The sequence below is a fragment of the Myotis brandtii genome, unplaced genomic scaffold, assembly GCF_000412655.1.
Source record: "Myotis brandtii unplaced genomic scaffold, ASM41265v1 scaffold475, whole genome shotgun sequence".
Classification (NCBI taxonomy): Eukaryota; Metazoa; Chordata; class Mammalia; order Chiroptera; family Vespertilionidae; genus Myotis; species Myotis brandtii.
This window is the reverse complement of record NW_005368148.1, coordinates 3,156,234-3,162,233: the sequence shown is the minus strand read 5'-3', so window position 1 is coordinate 3,162,233 and position 6,000 is coordinate 3,156,234. Positions and strand designations below refer to the sequence as shown.

General features: G+C 42.1%; 1 protein-coding gene across 2 annotated transcripts in view; it reads right to left on the bottom strand.

The window, feature by feature from the left end:
* Positions 1 to 420: 420 nt before the first annotated feature.
* MINPP1 (multiple inositol-polyphosphate phosphatase 1) overlaps positions 421 to 6,000 on the bottom strand; it is a 40,597-nt gene continuing 35,017 nt past the window's right edge. For both annotated transcript variants that reach the window (XR_001364001.1, XR_001364002.1), the window contains 2 exons: positions 3,438 to 3,621; positions 421 to 710 (listed from right to left, as the gene is read on the bottom strand). The gene's annotated coding sequence lies outside the window, so the exon portion shown is untranslated. The remainder of the gene's footprint in view (positions 711 to 3,437; positions 3,622 to 6,000) is intronic.

The following is a 6,000-nucleotide window of genomic DNA, read 5'->3' as shown; positions in this document are numbered from 1 at the left end:
CCGACTTTTCAACATCCCAACTTTGCCATTCCCCGGCCCTGCATAGAGATGCTATCTATTTTCCACTTCAGTGTCTGGGCCATGAGATACTTATTGGGGGGAAAAAATCACAAAATGAATAAATTGCTTCCACTACAAAATTATGCAGTTCAACCTTTTTGATCCTGTTTCCTACTAGATTCACACATGGCATTAATGTGTGCAGTCTAGTGATTTAACATCTGTGAGCTTTGGTTTCACAAGCTGCTTAACATCTGTGAACCTTAGATTTGCATTTAGAATGTGGTTCTAGGCCCCTCCCATTAACGCAGAACCCTCAGTATTCTACAATCATTTTGGCCTGTCAGGACTTCTTGTAGATCCATTCACCTTTTTGTTAGGGATATTAGTCATCTATTCTGCATAACACTTGATTCCTAACCTTAGCAACGTAAAACAAAGGCCTTCTATTTTCTCATAACTTCTGTGTGTCAGGAATATGAATGCTTTTGGCTCAGGGTTTCTCATAGGCTATATAGTCAAGGTGTCTGCTGGAGCTGCAGTTATCTTAATGCCCAACTAGGGCAAGTTCTATTTCTAAGCTCACTCAAGTGCTTGATGGCAAGCCTCAGGTTCTTATGGCAGCTGGCTGGAGATATTAGTTCTTGCCATGCGGGCCTCTCCACAGGGCTGCACACAATATACAGCTGGCTTCCCCTGGAGTGAGAAATCTGAGAGAGAAAGAGAGAGTGAATGAGAGAAAGAGAGAGAGAGAGAGAGAGAGAGAGAGAGACGGAAGTCACAGTCTTTTTATAACATAATCTCAGAAGTGGCATCCCATCTTTCCTGCCATATTGTTTTTAGAGGCAAATCACTAGGTCTAGTGCACACTCAAGAGCAAGTTATTACACAAAGGTGTGAAAACCAGGAGTACGCTGGGGTGTACTCCAACAAGCCTCTTCATCACTGAAGAGTGACTGAGTAAACTGGTGCCATCTTTGGGGCTGTTAACAGGCCAGGCAACCTAAACACGTCTGGGAAAACGTTCAAAGAAAAAAAAAAAAAAGCCAACAGACTCTTCCTTAAAACCTATGTCCCCCTGAAAATAATGACCAGAACATATAGTAGGGGCGCCAGGATATGAATATATACACGGGGCTTTAAAGTTAAGGACTGAAGTTCCAATCTGACAAGGTGAGTGAGGTAAACAATCAACAGGAAAGGGAAGGCAACTGCCCAAAGGCAGATCAACTGCAGGCCTTCGGGTTAGATCAGTGGTTCCCAACCTTCTTTTGTCCATGCCCCCCCTAAGCATCTCTAAAATCCTGATGCCCCCTCCCGTGACATATAATTCTTATTATTCAAAAAGTGAACTCCTATTCACGTGGAAGAAGCCTAAAAGGCCATTAACTTGGTCTAAACAAGTTTCCAAAGAACATGGCATCCATGAAAGTGAAAAATAAAAGAACGAAAGGACAGTTGAAGTACTGAGGAAAAAATCATTAAAAAACACACAATAATATGAAGTGATATGAAAAAAATAGCAAAATTTCAAAACATTATAGAGAATTGAAATGCATAAATACATCACAATATATGTTTATATACTATATATGAGACCCCTAGAACCATAAGAAATACAAAAAATTCACTGTTAGTAACTCATTCTCAAATTGCCCCCCTTAAAAATCAAATTGCTCCCCTGTAGGGCGTGAGCCCTACGTTGGGAACCACTGGGTTAGATGGCCCTAGTGGTGGACGAAAGCTGAGTGATGCCAGAAGATTCACTGTTCATCCATTCTTTTCCTGAGTCTTCTGAGCATATTGATGGCCATTACTTTAAACTCATTACTTCAGATAAATTACTTATCTCTATTTCATTAATCTTCTTTTTCTGGGATTCTGTCTTCTTCTTTCCTTTGGAACATATTCCTCATTTTGCTTGTCTCTCTGTATTTATTTTTAATACTAGGCCAAACAGCTCTTCTCCCAGTCTTGAAGGAGTGGCCTTATTGTTCAACTTTGCCCTCGTTCCTTGTTCCTGGAACCTTCGTGACTATCTAAGCACCCTCAATGAATTCTTGATAGGTCCCGGTTGCTGAGGTTGTGCCAAGCCCTGGCCGTGTTCCAAAGGGTGGGATATCACTCAGCACCCAGTTTCAGGTGGATTGGAAGCCAGAGCCCCAGGCAGCAGCTTTTAAACTACGCAAATACTGTATATACCAGTGATGGCGAACCCATGACACGCGTGTCAGAGGTGACACGCGAACTCATTTTTTTTGTTGATTTTTCTTTGTTAAATGACATTTAAATATATAACATAAATATCAAAAATATAAGTCTTTGTTTTACTATGGTTGCAAATATCAAAAAATTTCTATATGTGACACGGCACCAGAGTTAAGTTCGGGTTTTTCAAAATGCTGACACGCCGAGCTCAAAAGGTTCGCCATCACTGGTATATACAGTCCTGTGGGACCACAATCGTGACTCCTGCTGGCCTCCAGACCTGGCGATTTGGAGGTGTCCCCTTGGTGACAGTTTGAAAAACTCGGGGCTCCAGGAGAGTGTATAAGTTTCTTTTTGGGAGGAACCAGCCAGCTGTAGTAAGGCCAAGGGAGAGTGCAAGGATGGCGACCCTCACCTGCATCCCCGAGAGCTCCTCTGTAGCCTCTAGATGTGAGGTAAACAGGCCTTTTCTCTCAGGAAGACTGGGGGTAGGTTTTAGTCTGCTGTCTGAAGCCTGCCCCGGGCATGGTATCCTACCAAGAACTGTCTCTCCTGTTGTTCAGTCCCATGAGGCCACCAGAGCCAGGCGCTCAAGAGGCATCCCCCTGTGGCCTGCACATGCCCATCGGCTCTGGCCAGGCTACTGGGGTGTCGGGAGCCAGGGCAGACCTTCTGGATTTAGTGGGGCCGAGGGGGTAAGCCAGGGTCAGGGTAAGCCCACCTGCTTCGGTGGGTCCAGGTCCTTCCCTTCTTGTGATCACTACGTGATCCTGGCAGTTTTAGGTCCTTTCATTTCAGCCTCTTCCCATGAGATGAGAACCAGGTAATACCAGGGCCTCCAGCGTTCTACAAACTAGTTGGCAATGCCATATATTCATTCTGATTAGTTCCTTTCTCAATTGTCGTTGTAAGAAACTCCAAACATGTGGAGAATTTTCCTAAGAGTTTATTTGAGCCAAACTAACATGCCAAGAAGCAAGATCGCCAATGTTCTGAGAATAACAGTTTTGCAGTTCTCTTGACGCATTTGGAATGAAAGAAGTTTACAGAAAGGTGAGAGAAAGCAAGGCAGGGAAGTCTCTATGCGTGGATTACAGGAAGGTTAACAAGATTACGTGGTGACACCTCTAAGAGGTCTGGAAAAGAGGTGTGTTAACCACAAGAACAGTGGACAGGGCTTGCTTAAAGCAAAGATAAACTTTTTATGGGCCCAGGACATGACTACTCACCATGATATGATCTGCCCACTGAGGAATTTATGATCAGATCACCCTGTGAGGTTACTTCCCATCACAAAACTTGTCAGACTTAACAAAGAGCGCTTTTTTTTCATTCACACCATCCTGTGATATTATCACCCTTATAATAATATGAAGCTGGCATTTCAAGCTGGATTTAAAGCTTCTGGGTCATCTGTAGAAAAGATTATGAGATGTAAGATACAACCTGGAGTTGGATGAAGTTGGTTTAGAACAGTGGTCGGCAAACTGCGGCTCGGCAAACTGCGGCTCGAGAGCCACATGCGGCTCTTTGGCCCCTTGAGTGTGGCTCTTCCACAAAATACCGACTTCTGCGCATGGGCCACGAAGTTTCAATCGCACTGTACGTGCGTGCCCGCACGTGGTATTTTGTGGTATTTTGTGGAAGAGCCACACTCAAGGGGCCAAAGAGCCGCAGTTTGCCGACCACAGGTTTAGAAGATTAAATTTTTTATCTCAAATACACTTTAGTTGTCTGATCATCTAGCATGGGTGGGATTCATGATTTTGAACTGGGTCCCCTAAATATTCAGTTGATTTGAATCCTGAAGCCATTACATTAATATTATCTGATATTATAAAGCAACTTTTCCAGAAAAAAATTTAGTATGTATCCAGGTTGGTAATGCACTTGATACTCCAATTACTTTAGTCTCTGAGCAGCCACCTCTCCACACCTCTAAGTAACTAATGAGTCTCCAAGGATGAATGTGAGTCATGATTAGTGGCTCTGTACCAAGTGATTGTGAAATCAGCTCTCCTCTCTTGTCTTCCATTGAAATAATGAGAAGAAATTCTCTGACATTTTACTTTGAGGATACAAACTTAAAGCAAGAAATAAAACATAGTATATGCCACTTGTAGTGTTTTCATATCCACATTAACTTAAGACAATAGCTTGGAGACAATTAGCCATAAAATAAATCAGCCTCAGAGAACCAGTTTTCCAGGGCTAACATCCAATAAGGTTTCCAAACAGAGAACTGCCTAATCTGTTTTATTTATACAGGAAAATATTTTCACTCGCTTTTTTTTTTCCTTCTCCCTGCTGCACTCACCAGCCAGGATTACCTCCTAACCATCTGGAGAATGAAAAATAATGCCTACATGAATCACTCTTTCTCTGTTTATAGAGAACCTAGAGGCTTTTAAACATTCTACCATCAGCATTTATCTCACTGTAGTGTGATTGCTGGCTTCTTTCTCCTGTTAGATTTTGGGCCCTTTTGGCCAGAGTCTGATGTTGTTTTGGTCCCAGTGCTTAGTTCAGGGACTGGCCCCCAATACTTAGCTCAGTAAACACTTGCTAAATGGATGAACTGGGCCACATGCTTTTCCCTAAATATACCTCCATGCATCCCAGTGTCTTTACCTCTCTCAGTATCTCAAATGTCCTCCTCCCTGGTTCCTGGTATCTACTTACATGTCCAAATGGAACCCTTTCTTCAAGGCCCAATTCCAGTCTCAATTCTTTTCAGGAAAACTTAATTGCCTCACCCCTTGGTGACAACCTTTTCTTTCATGCCTGTCACCACTTATCTCTTGCTTTACTATTATGATAAGGGCTATCACTAGGCCATGTGCCATCTTTGTGTAGCTTAGAAAAAGGTGTCCTCTCTGGGCAGATGCACCCTGAGGTGCAACAGGGCACGTGGCTTTGGGAACCGAGTACAGATTATCTTAGCCCTTACTGGCCATGGTAGAACCCTGGTGCCCTTGTGCAGCGAACCCCATACAGACCACAGGAGGGGGCCCTGCTACAGAGCCTTCTTCCTCAACCAGATCACACACCAGGCAGAGACTGTGTTTGACAACCTCCCACACCTTTTAAATTTGCTTTGTTTTGCTTTAAGCTCCTTTTTACATTCCCAGCCTTTCATCTCCCACATTCTCCACTAGGAGATAAATGTTGTTGCTGCTGGTTATTATTAATTTGCTGATTCTTGCTAGTTATTAGTTTTCTATTAAGTAGGACAGTTAAATAAAATGCTGATATCTCAAAAACAAGGACAAAATTATTGTGAAGCAAGTATGCCTGCGTTTAATAACAGCTTTATGGAGACACAATTCACATAACATTCACCCTTTTAAAGTGTACAATTCAGTGATTTTTAGTATATTCATATAGTTATGGCACCATTACCACCATGCAACTTTAGAATATTTTCTATCCCCAAAGAAATCCCAAACCTATTACTATTCACTCTGCTTTCTCCTCTCTTTCCAAGCCTCTGGCAACCACTAATCTTTCTGAATTTTTCTCTATGGATTTGTCTTCTGGATATTTCATATAAATGCAATCATACTATATGTGATCTTCTGTGACCATCCCATTTCACTTAGTTTAATGATTTCAAGATTAATAAACATTGTAGTACATTTAAGTGCTTCATTTCCTTTAAGGCTGAATAATAGTCCATTGTATGAATTTACCACATTTTATTTGTCCATTCATCAGTTGATAGAGACTTGGGTTGTTTCCACCTTTTGGTTATTATGAATGAAGCTACACATTTTTATGTATACTTTTATG